Source organism: Pogoniulus pusillus, chromosome 25 (assembly GCF_015220805.1).
Source record: "Pogoniulus pusillus isolate bPogPus1 chromosome 25, bPogPus1.pri, whole genome shotgun sequence".
Classification (NCBI taxonomy): domain Eukaryota; kingdom Metazoa; phylum Chordata; class Aves; order Piciformes; family Lybiidae; genus Pogoniulus; species Pogoniulus pusillus.
The window spans coordinates 649,867-660,248 of record NC_087288.1 but is presented as its reverse complement, the minus strand read 5'-3'; the positions used below and the strand labels follow the sequence as shown (position 1 = coordinate 660,248).

The window sequence follows — 10,382 nt, the reverse complement described above, 5'->3', positions numbered from 1 at the left end:
ATTTTGTGCCCTTAGACAGCTGTGATCTGCTCTTCTGCAGCCAGCACAGAGCTGCTGAAGGTCTCTGCACAGTGAGCTGCTGAAGGGGTCTGGGCACTGCTCCAAGCAGGAGCGACAGGAGGCTGCCCATGCACAGACTGGTTTTGGTGCAAGCACTCCAGGCCACTTCTCTCTTGGGTTTCCTCTTCATCTCCCTCCTTTCCTCTCCACCTCCTTCCTTTTCTGCCTTCTTCCTCTTTGCATCTCCAATCTTTCCCTGTCCACCTCCCTCCTTTTCTCCATCCTCCTCTTTTCATCTCTGACCTTTCCCTCTCCATCTCCCTCCTTTCAGCACCACCTCCCCTGTCCCTCCACACCTGCCCTGTCCCACCCCCGCGTCCCCGTTCCCCCCTAACCCACAGCACCTGGGTGCTGCTGGAGTCTCCTCCCAGCCCAGGTGTCACCACTCTGCCCTCCCTGCCCACTGCCCTTTATAAGGGGCCCAGGGGGCAGCAGCCCCCAGCTTGCCCGAGCGGGCAGAGGATCCTCCTGCTGCGGCTGCCGGTGAGTGCCCTGCTGTGCACCGGGTGCCTGGTGGCGGGGATCAAAGGCCGGGGGGCCTGCTGGCCCCCCGGTTCGGTAGGAACACGCTGACTCAGCACGATGGCGCTTTCGGGCTGGCTTGCAGAGCAACTGCTGAGGTTCAGGCTCCTGCTGGCTAAACAGCAGCCCTCAGAGCCTGGCCCAGCGAGGGCACTGCAGCGGCGCAGGGGCCGCGGGCAGCACAGGGGCTATGGGCGGCACAAGTGGCACAGGGGCTATGGGCGGCACAGGCAGTGCAGGCTGCAGCAGGCGGCACAAGTGGCACAGGGGCTATGGGCGGCACAGGCAGTGCAGGCTGCAGCAGGCGGCACAAGTGGCACAGGGGCTATGGGCGGCACAGGCAGTGCAGGCTGCAGCAGGCGGCACAAGTGGCACAGGGGCTATGGGCGGCACAGGCAGTGCAGGCTGCAGCAGGCGGCACAAGTGGCACAGGGGCTATGGGCGGCACAGGCAGTGCAGGCTGCAGCAGGCGGCACAAGTGGCACAGGGGCTATGGGCGGCACAGGCAGTGCAGGCTGCAGCAGGCTTCCTGCCGCGGCTCTGCTGCTCCACATCCCATGGCTTCTGCTCTCCCTTCCCTGATCCCATAGCAGCTCTTTTCCAATGCATCTTTAGATGATGCCGAAGTCCCTCCCGGCCTGAGCCCTGCTGTGGCCTTGCACTTTGCCTGACTTGCTTCTTGTAAGTGATCTTTGCCCTGCAGTTGATCTCCTGCATTGAGCTGCCTCCTGGGGGTCCCCTTTCCATCAGGGGCTGACAAAGGCAGAGGTCACCTGCAGGGTTTCTAACTCCAGGGCACTTCTCATGTGGTTAGGAAGGAGGAGGAAGGGAACCATTATTTAGGCAACAATTGCTTGTACTAAATGCTCTGCAAGGGGCCTCAATCTCATCTCCAGCCTCCCCACCATGCTCAGCTGCTCCAGGCCTTTGGTCACATTCTGTGCTCCACAGCCTCCCTGGAGGCGTTGGAGGCCAGGCTGGATGAGACCTTGAGCAACCTGTGCTGGTGGGAGGAGTCCCTGCCCATGGCAGGGGTTGGCATTGGGTGGTCTTGAAAATCCTTTCCAACCCAACTCCTGCTGCCCTGTATCAGCTGGACTGCAGCTCCACGGAGCTTTCCCTGCAAGGAACAGAGAATATTCATCTTCCCTAACCAACTAACTCTTTTGTTGTATGGAAATGAGATTTGTGAGTCTGCCTCTGGCAGGCTGGGAGCTGGGGGTGTGCAGCCTGGAGAAGAGGAGGCTCTGGGGAGACCTAACAGCAGCCTCCCAGTGCCTGAAGGTACTCCTGCAGGCTGCAGAGGGACTGTGCCCAGAGGCCTGCAGGGGCAGGACCAGGGCAATGGTTTGAGATGAGAGCAGAGCAGATTGAGATCGGCTGTGAGGAACAAGTTCTGCGCCAGGAGGTTTCTGCAACAGGTTGCCCAGGGAGGTGGTTGAGGCTCCATCCCTGGAGGTGTTCAAATGATGTTTGACAGGGCTGTGAGCAGCCTGCTCTAGTGCAGGATGTCCCTGCTGAGTGCAGGGGTTGGACTGGGGGAGCTCTGCAGCTCCCTGCCACCCCAGCCCTCTCTGTGACTGTAACTTTCCATGAGAAATGATCTGTGGAAACAGGAGGAATAGGCCAAAGCCTTGCTGAGGGTTCTTGGTTTGGGTTTTGTTATTGTTTTTCCCCCCTCCCTTCTTGTAAATATTTTCCTCCTGGTTGAGGTCTGCAGTAGTGTAACATTTGCACAGTGCAACATCAGCTCTGCCTCCCCTTTGTTCCCACACTTGGTTATTTATCTCCTGTAAATCATTTAATTAAAGTTGGCATTTCCAGAAAGGGGGGGGGGGGGAGGGAGGGGGAAGCTCTCTAGCAAGGAGTAATCCATATTCATTTAGAGAATAATCACATTAGTATTTAATTGTTATGAAGCAGGCTTGGCTTTGAAATAAACCTGAGATACTTCATTTAGTCCATGAATGTTTCACATCTTCCAAAGGCAACAATAAGCCAACATCCCCTGACTGTCTCCCCAGGACAGCACCACAGACACAGAATCATTTGTTCCTGTTTTCCCCTTTGAGCTAACAAAAATCCATTATTTGCCTATGGAAAGGCAGCTCTGCTGATGGGAGAAAGGAGGGAGGGAGGAAGGGGATGTGAAGGGCCCTGCTTAGTGGGCTGGCAACAGGCAAGTTCAGCTGCTTTGCAAACAGAGTCCATGGTGAGGATGCTGAGGGGCCTGGAGCATCCCTCTGATGAGGAGAGGCTGAGACCTGGAGCTGTTTAGCCTGGAGAAGAGCAGCCTGAGAGGGGCTCTTAAAACCCTAGAGGCATGGGATGCAGTGGGGTGGAAGGGACCTGCAAAGGGCACCTGAGCCAACCCTCCTGCAGTCAGCAGGGACATCCCCAGCTAGAGCAGGCTGCTCAGAGTCCCTTCAAGCCTGACTTTGAATGGCTCCACCACCTCCCTGAGCAACCAATGCTGCACCACCCTGGCAGTGAAGGACTTCCTCATGTCTAATCTAAATCTACCCTGCTCCAGTTTCTAACCATTTCTCCTTGTCCTGTCACCACAAGTCCTTGCACAAAGTCCCTCCTCAGCCTTCTCAAAGCCCTGGTTCTGGATGGTTGCTAGAAGGTCTCCCTGGAGCTCCAGGCTGAGCAATCCCAGTGCTTCTCAACACTTCTCAGTAGGTAAAGGGTGGGCTCATGAGGATGGGCTGGGCTCTTGTCAGTGCTGCCCAATGACAGGACAAGGGGCACAAACTGGAATCCAGGAGGTTTAGAATAGAATTAGACAGGTCCAAGCTCACCCAGCCCAACCTAGCACCCAGCTCTGGCCAAGCAACCAGACCATGGCACTAAGTGCCCCAGCCAGGCTTGGCTTCAACACCTCCAGCCACACAGACTCCACCACCTCCCTGGGCAGCCCATTCCAGTGCCAATCACTCTCTCTGCCAGGAACTTCCTAACAACATCCAGCCCAGACCTGCCACGGAGAGGATCCTTTCCCGTGAAGGTGCTGGAGCCCTGGAGCAGGCTGCCCAGGGAGGCTGTGGAGTGCCTCCTCTGCAGGACGTGTTCCTGTGCAGGCTGCTCTGGGTGCCCTCTCTCCAGCAGGGCAGTTGGTTAGACGATCTCCAGAGGTCTTGCCCAGCCCCTTCCGTGCTGAGATGCTGCTATGTGAGTCAGTTCAACCCCTCCTGCGCAGAGGTCTCTCGGAGCACGCCGGGTGGGGTGCAGGAGGAGGTGAGCTGGGAGGGAGCCGCAGCCCCTGTGTGATGGGAGCGCTCTGCTCAGCTGGGCTCCGTGAGAACATGCCAAGCCAGGGCAGTTTCGAGGGCACTGCCACGACGGAGTTGGAGCCCTGATGCCTTCCCTTGATCGTCTCAGATCTTGGGGTGATAAACCGACCAGTTGAGCTAGTTTGAAGCACCTGAGCCCGTTGTTTCTTGAGGAGGATCTGAAGGAAGCCTCCTGACAGTAAGGAGCAAACTCCCCTTTTTGCTGTAGCTCTCTGTGTTGTTTTGGCTTTGCTTTCCTCCCCTCCCCGCAGTGCCTGCTCGGCAGCGGCAGCTACTGCGTGTTAAGCACCTACAGCACTGAATCAACAATTCTCTTTGTTTTGGCACCTTCTCTGCCTTTAGTCCTCTTGCTCCTCCTTGCTCCGAAGCTTCCTGACATGAATATTTCTCAGATGAATATATCTCCTCAGCCTTCTCCTCTGCCAAGCTGCCTGGGATTTATTTCTTTTCCTTCATCTGAGGGAATGTCTTTAGACTAATTCTCTGTTATCCTTCCCCTTGATGTGACACCAACGTCTTCATTATTTACCCCTGTTCCTTAACGAGCCTCTTCCCCTCCCTGGGAAGCCGAGGGGCCGCAGACGACGGCAGTTTAGCATTCCGAGCACACATTCCTCTTGGTTGGGTTGATTTAGCAGCCCGAGTTCCTCCTTTACTTCCCAAGAAGCAATCTCTCCTGTATTTCAACTCGCTAATTGCCAGCTCTTGCAGAGGCTCTTTGGCCCCAAGGATAATATTCAGTGGAAAGAAACAAACCTGACGAGAAGAAAGGGGGAAATGGAGCTTGCTGTAAGAGGCAGTGTTTAATTTGGCTCTCTGGGGCTGCCTACAAAGCCTCCTCGTTCTTTGCTGTCACAGGAGTTGCTGGTCTGGAAAGAAGCTGGCAAAGAGGTGAAATGTCTTCTCCTCTTGGTTGGCTTTCTGCTCTCTGAGAACCACCTCTGCCTTTGACTAGGCTGCTGCAGAGCTGATGGCTTCATCCAGGCCTCCTCCATCTGGTGGCTTTGCAACTCTGATGACATAAAGAAGTAAAGGTGAGGCAGCTGACCATTTGGCACCATAGAACCACAGCACTGTTAAGGCTGGAAGAGGCCTTTGAGGTGGGGGTTGGACTCAACGATCTCCTTGGGTCCCTTCCAAGCCCTAACCTCCTGTGACCATCCAGCCCAACTCCTCGCCCAGAGCTCACAATGCACCACAGCCACTAAGCTGCTACCACTGAGCCATATCCCTCAGCACCACACCCAGGTGACTTTCAAACACCTCCAGGGATGGGCACTCCTCCACCTTCCTGGGCAGCCTGTGCCAGTGCCTGGGAACTCTTGGTGGGAGGACATTTCTCCTAATGCCCAACCTGAATCTTCCGTGGCACAACTCGTGGCACCTGTCACCAGTGCTCTTTCTGTGCTTCACACAAAGAAGCCATGCTGAGAGGAGGTGTGGAGCAAAGGTCCAGCTGCACACATCACAGGGGGTTAACTGCATCACAGCTGTGCTTATTCACTTAAAATCCCAGCTGGGTAAGGTGCCTGAGAACCAAGGAATTGTAGAGCTCCACCTTGCAATTCAAAGCCCAGAGAGAGAAACTCCACTACATTCACAGAACTATATCAGTCTGTCCTGAAATTGAAAGTCCTGGCAGAGAATCAGGAACCCTCACTCAGTTACAACTCCAGATGGGTGAAGTTACATCAAAGTCATGGAACTGTAGAGTTCTGTCATTAAATCCAAGCTCTGGGTGGGTAAATTATTAATGGAGCAATGGAGTGCTTAAAAACTCAGGCAGGTGGACGGCAGCAAATCCATAGCATCGAGAATCTGCCTGTGGAACTGAGACTCTGGCTGGATACATCACATTAAAGTCATGGAGTCGTAGAAGTCTGTGGCTAGGTGAGAATTCCAGGTGGATTGAGTCACAGAGGCAGAGAATTTCATCATGAAGTTAAAAATCCAGCTGGATAAATTGCACACAGTTGGTGACATCATGGAATTCTCTGGTTAAACTTAAAATCCAGGGGCATAAATTGCACAGAATTCACAGAACTGGGAAAATCTCTCATTAAAATTAAAATCCAGGTGGATAAATTGCACACAACTCATAAAATCATGGAATTCTCTCATTAAATTAAAAATCCAGGTGGATAAATTGTACAAAGTCCATAGAATCAGGGAATTCTCTTATTAAATATCCGGGAGTTTTCTTACTAAATTTAAATTCCAGGAGGCTAACTCACACAATTCATAGAATCAGGGAATTCTCTCATTAAATTAAAAATCCGAGTGGAAAAATTGCACAAAATTAAGAAAATAATGGAATTCTCTCTTTAAATTAAAATTTCAGGTGGATAAATCAAACACAATTCATTGAACCATGGAATTCCATTATTGAATTTAAAATCCAGGTGGATAAATTGCACAAAATTCATAGAATTGGGGAATTCTCCTATTAAATTTAAAATCCAAGTGGATGAATTGCACAGAACTCATAGAATCATGGAGTTCTCTTATTAAAGTAAAAATCCAGGTGGCTAAATTGCACAGAACTCATACAATAGTGGAATTCTCTTACTAAATTAAAAATCCAGGCAGATAATCTGTACAGAATTCATAAAATCCTGGAATTCTGTCATTAAATTAAGAATCCAGGTGGATAAATTGCACACAAGTCCTAGAAGGATGGCACTTTGTTAGGTTACAAGTGAAGGCAGGTAAAACCCCTGATGTCTGTGGAGCAGGGAAATGTTTTGATCCAATCAGAAATCCAGATGGATAAATTGCAGGAAATTCCAAGAATCAGAGAGTTTCAATGTTAAGGTACAACTCCAGGTGGATAAATTGCACTGAACTCAGGAATTCCATTATTGGAATAAAGATCCAGGTGGATAAACTGAACGCAATGGACGGAAGGACAGAACCCTATCACCCAGTGACAGCCATCTATCCTTTTCTGATCATGAACTTTATGTTCTTCCCAGAGAGAGTGATTGGCACTGGAATGGGCTGCCCAGGGAGGTGCTGGAGTCTCTGTGGCTGGAGGTGTTGAAGCCAAGCCTGGCTGGGGCACTTAGTGCCAGGGTCTGGTTGCTTGGCCCGGGCTGGGTGCTAGGTTGGGCTGGGTGAGCTTGGAGGTCTCTGCCAACCTGGCTGATTCTATGAGCCCTGGTGGACACCAAGGTCACCATGAGCCAGCAATGTGCCCTCATGGCCATGAAGGTCAGTGGGCTGCTGGGGTGTGTTACTGTGATGGTTTGGGAGTTACCTGCCCCCCACTCTTATGAAATCCCCAGCCTAGGCTCAGCCAGCTGGAAGCTCAGGACTGAGGCTTCCTGTCCACAGCTCAGCACAGTGGACAAGCAGGTGTCTGCAGAACATCACACATCTGTACAGCTGCAGACAGAAACATAGAAGGCAAAGGTGATGCAGAAACACAGCAGCCCTCCCAGCAGCCAGAGTGCCCAGGGGGGCTCCCAACCACCCTTCCACCTTCTTCCCACTCTTACCCCAGAACCTGCCTTATGTGCAAGGTGAGTTTGGAGGCTCAGCAAGGGGGGTGAGATGCAGAAGTAGTTGGGCTACACAGCAGAAGCCCAGGGAGAAAGCACAGCCACTGACAGACTCTCTTATGCTTGTGTCCTTGCTTTTCACCATCCCAGCATGCCCCCGAGTGCAGCAGACCTCACCTCTCTTCCCTTTTCACAGCCTAGCACCCATTTTTTCTCATTAAAACATTCCAGTCAGCCTCAAACCAGCAGAGCTGTGAACAGTGTGGCCAGCAGGACGAGCAGGTTCTCCTTCCCCTCTCTCTGCCCTGCTGAGGCCACACCTGAAGGACTGTGTCCAGCTCTGGGCTTGTTGGCTCAGGGCTGCAGAAAGGCAGAGCAGCTGACAGCTCCCCTGGCTGCTGCATGCTCTGCTTGCAACTCCTCACCTGCAGGGCAGAGGAGGCCCAGAGCAGCGGCTCCACTGGTCTCCCAAGCCCAATAGAGCTTTCGCACTGTGCTTGCACACCCTGTGGACAGCACTTTGGGCTGGGGAGGAACGAGGAGAGCTTCCTTTGGTGGGCTCTCGAGACAACAGCAGATATTGTTTCAATCCCTCCAAATCACAGATGAAAGGGCAGCACCAAGACAAAAGTATTATGTAAGGTTCCAGTCTCAGTATTGATTTCAGGACAATGACTCCCCAGGAAGAGAGATAAGCCCAGAGCTAAATCACTGTGCAGACAGGAGCTGATGGGTTATGGTCTCTTCCAGAGAGCTGAGGCTGTGGCCCCTGTCATGAAGAAAGATCTCTACAATAAATTTGGAGTCTCTGCTTCCACCTCGGTGAGAAAAAGGCTCCGAATGCACAGCCAGCACCTCGTGTGTGCAGGGGGTAGTGCAGTTAGCCTCGCTTCACACAGGAGCCCAGGCAGGTAGCAGCAGCACTGCCACAGGCTGGCAGCTGCTGGCTGCAGCTCACCTCACTGCATGCCACCCTCCTGGTTCCTTGCACTTTGCCCTTTTCCACCTGCTGCCTTCCCTCTGGGCTTCAGACAGGTTTTAATCATGGCTGTTTTAATGCATTGGAGCTCGTTTGAGCACAGCCCTGTGAGGAGAGGCTGAGGGAGCTGGGGGTGTGCAGCCTGCAGCAGAGGAGGCTCAGGACAGAGCTCATTGCTGTCTGCAGCTGCCTGCAGGGAGGCTGTAGCTAGGTGGGGTTGGGCTCTGCTGCCAGGCAGCCAGCACCAGAAGAAGGGGACAGGGCAGGTCTAGGCTGGATGTTCGGAGGAAGTTGTTGTCAGAGAGTGATTGGCATTGGAATGGGCTGCCCAGGGAGGTGGTGGAGTCACCATCCAGCACGGGGCAAGCCTGACCTCTCCTCACAGCAGCCCAGCAGGGCAGAGCAGAGGCAGCAGAACCTTCCTGGCCCTGCTGGCCACACTTTTCCTGACACCCCCTCAGGATGCCCTTGGCCCTCTTGGCCACAGGGGCACATTGCTGGCCCATGCAGCGCTTGCTGCCCACCAGGGCTCCAAGCTCTTCTCCACGGAGCTGCTTTCCAGCAGGACAAGCCCTGCTCTGTGCTGGAGCCTGTCCTTGTCCCTGCTGCACTGGGTGATGTGTCCCTTGCCCAGCACTCACTGGCTGGCAGCACAACCCGAGGTGGTGCCAGGCAGCCCTCCCAGCTTGCTACCAGCTCCAAGCAGAAAGCTGTGGCCTTGCTGCTGGTTTCCTCTGCATGTCCCCCCAGCTCTGACCTTGGCAAGCGAGGCATTGCAGTGGCACAGATGCTTGGGGGTGCTTTGGGGTTGGATTTGTACAGATGCTTCCCAGGCACTAAGCAGAGATTATCAAACTCATTTCTCTTTTTCCAACCCAGAGCCAGATCTCTCAACCTCGTCCCTCAGGCTCCAAAGACCTCTGGACTAATCCACTAATCCTCCCAGCCTCACCAATTATTGCAAGTCCATTATCTGCCATCTCGGGCTGTGGTCTGCTGGAGAGCCTCTGACCTCGGGGGGCCAGGCAGAGACACAGATTGTCCTGCAGCATTTGGTGTCTCCCTCTCTGAGCTCTTCACTGATTCCTGCCACAGAACCACCTCCTCCTTTCAGATTGCAGCTCTTCTCCTCGCATCTTGAGGTTGCTGGGTGTTTGTGATGAGCAACCCCACAGTGCTCCTGACCATGGGGCCCTGAGGTCCCTTCCAGCCCTGGCAGTTCTCTGATATTTGAATGCTGCAATTACTGGGACAATGAACTCTGTGCCTGGTGGGCTTGGGATGCTTGAAGTTCAGGAACTTCTGTCCTCTGCTGCTGGGATTCATTATTGTCTGTTTAAGGTGAGGATGGTGAGGGTCTGGCACAGGCAGCCCAGGGAGGCTGTGGCTGCCTCCTTCCTGGACCATCTGGTTATCTTCATGGACTCCTCTGGACCTGCTCCAGCAGTTCCATGTCCTTATGCTGGGGGCACCATAAGTGCACACAGTGGTGAGCAGAGGGGAACAGGGAGGTGGTGGAGTCACTGTTCCTGGAGGTGTCCAAGCCTGGCTGGGGCACTTAGTGCCATGGTCTAGTTGAGTGGCCAGGGCTGGGTGCTAGGTTGGGCTGGGTGAGCTTGGAGCTCTCTTCCACCCTGCTTGATTCTAGGCTAGGGCTGGGTGATAAATTGGGCTGGATGAGCTTGGAGGTTTCTTCCACCAGCCTGATTCTATGATAAATGGAAACTACACAAGGGAAGAACAAAAACCTCTCCAGAACCAAAAGCACAAAGCTCAGAGAAACTCCTCCTTTGCAATCACTTCAAGTGAAAATTCACCCATGAGCATTGCCACCACTTGAGAGCTCAGAGGGGAGAAGACAAAGCCTGGGCTCACACTTCCTGTGTGTCCAGGGGGTAAGATAATAATGAAAGTAAATAATAAGAACAAAACTAATAGGCAGAGTCACTGTAATCACCCCACTGGTAATCACAGGCATCAGAAGAGTAAATCCTAATCCCAATAGCAATAAAGTAATAGTAA

General features: G+C 53.2%; 1 long non-coding RNA gene across 3 annotated transcripts; it reads left to right on the top strand.

Annotated features, from left to right (window-relative positions):
* Positions 1 to 507: 507 nt before the first annotated feature.
* Positions 508 to 9,533, top strand: LOC135186416 (uncharacterized). 3 transcript variants are annotated; one of them, XR_010306843.1, is made up of 4 exons: positions 510 to 543; positions 4,834 to 4,912; positions 8,132 to 8,203; positions 9,240 to 9,533. It is a non-coding gene; the product is annotated as an uncharacterized LOC135186416 (long non-coding RNA). The 3 variants fall into 3 exon arrangements; XR_010306842.1 differs by having other exon boundaries at positions 4,737 to 4,912; XR_010306841.1 differs by lacking the exon at positions 4,834 to 4,912 and having other exon boundaries at positions 508 to 543.
* Positions 9,534 to 10,382: the final 849 nt, after the last annotated feature.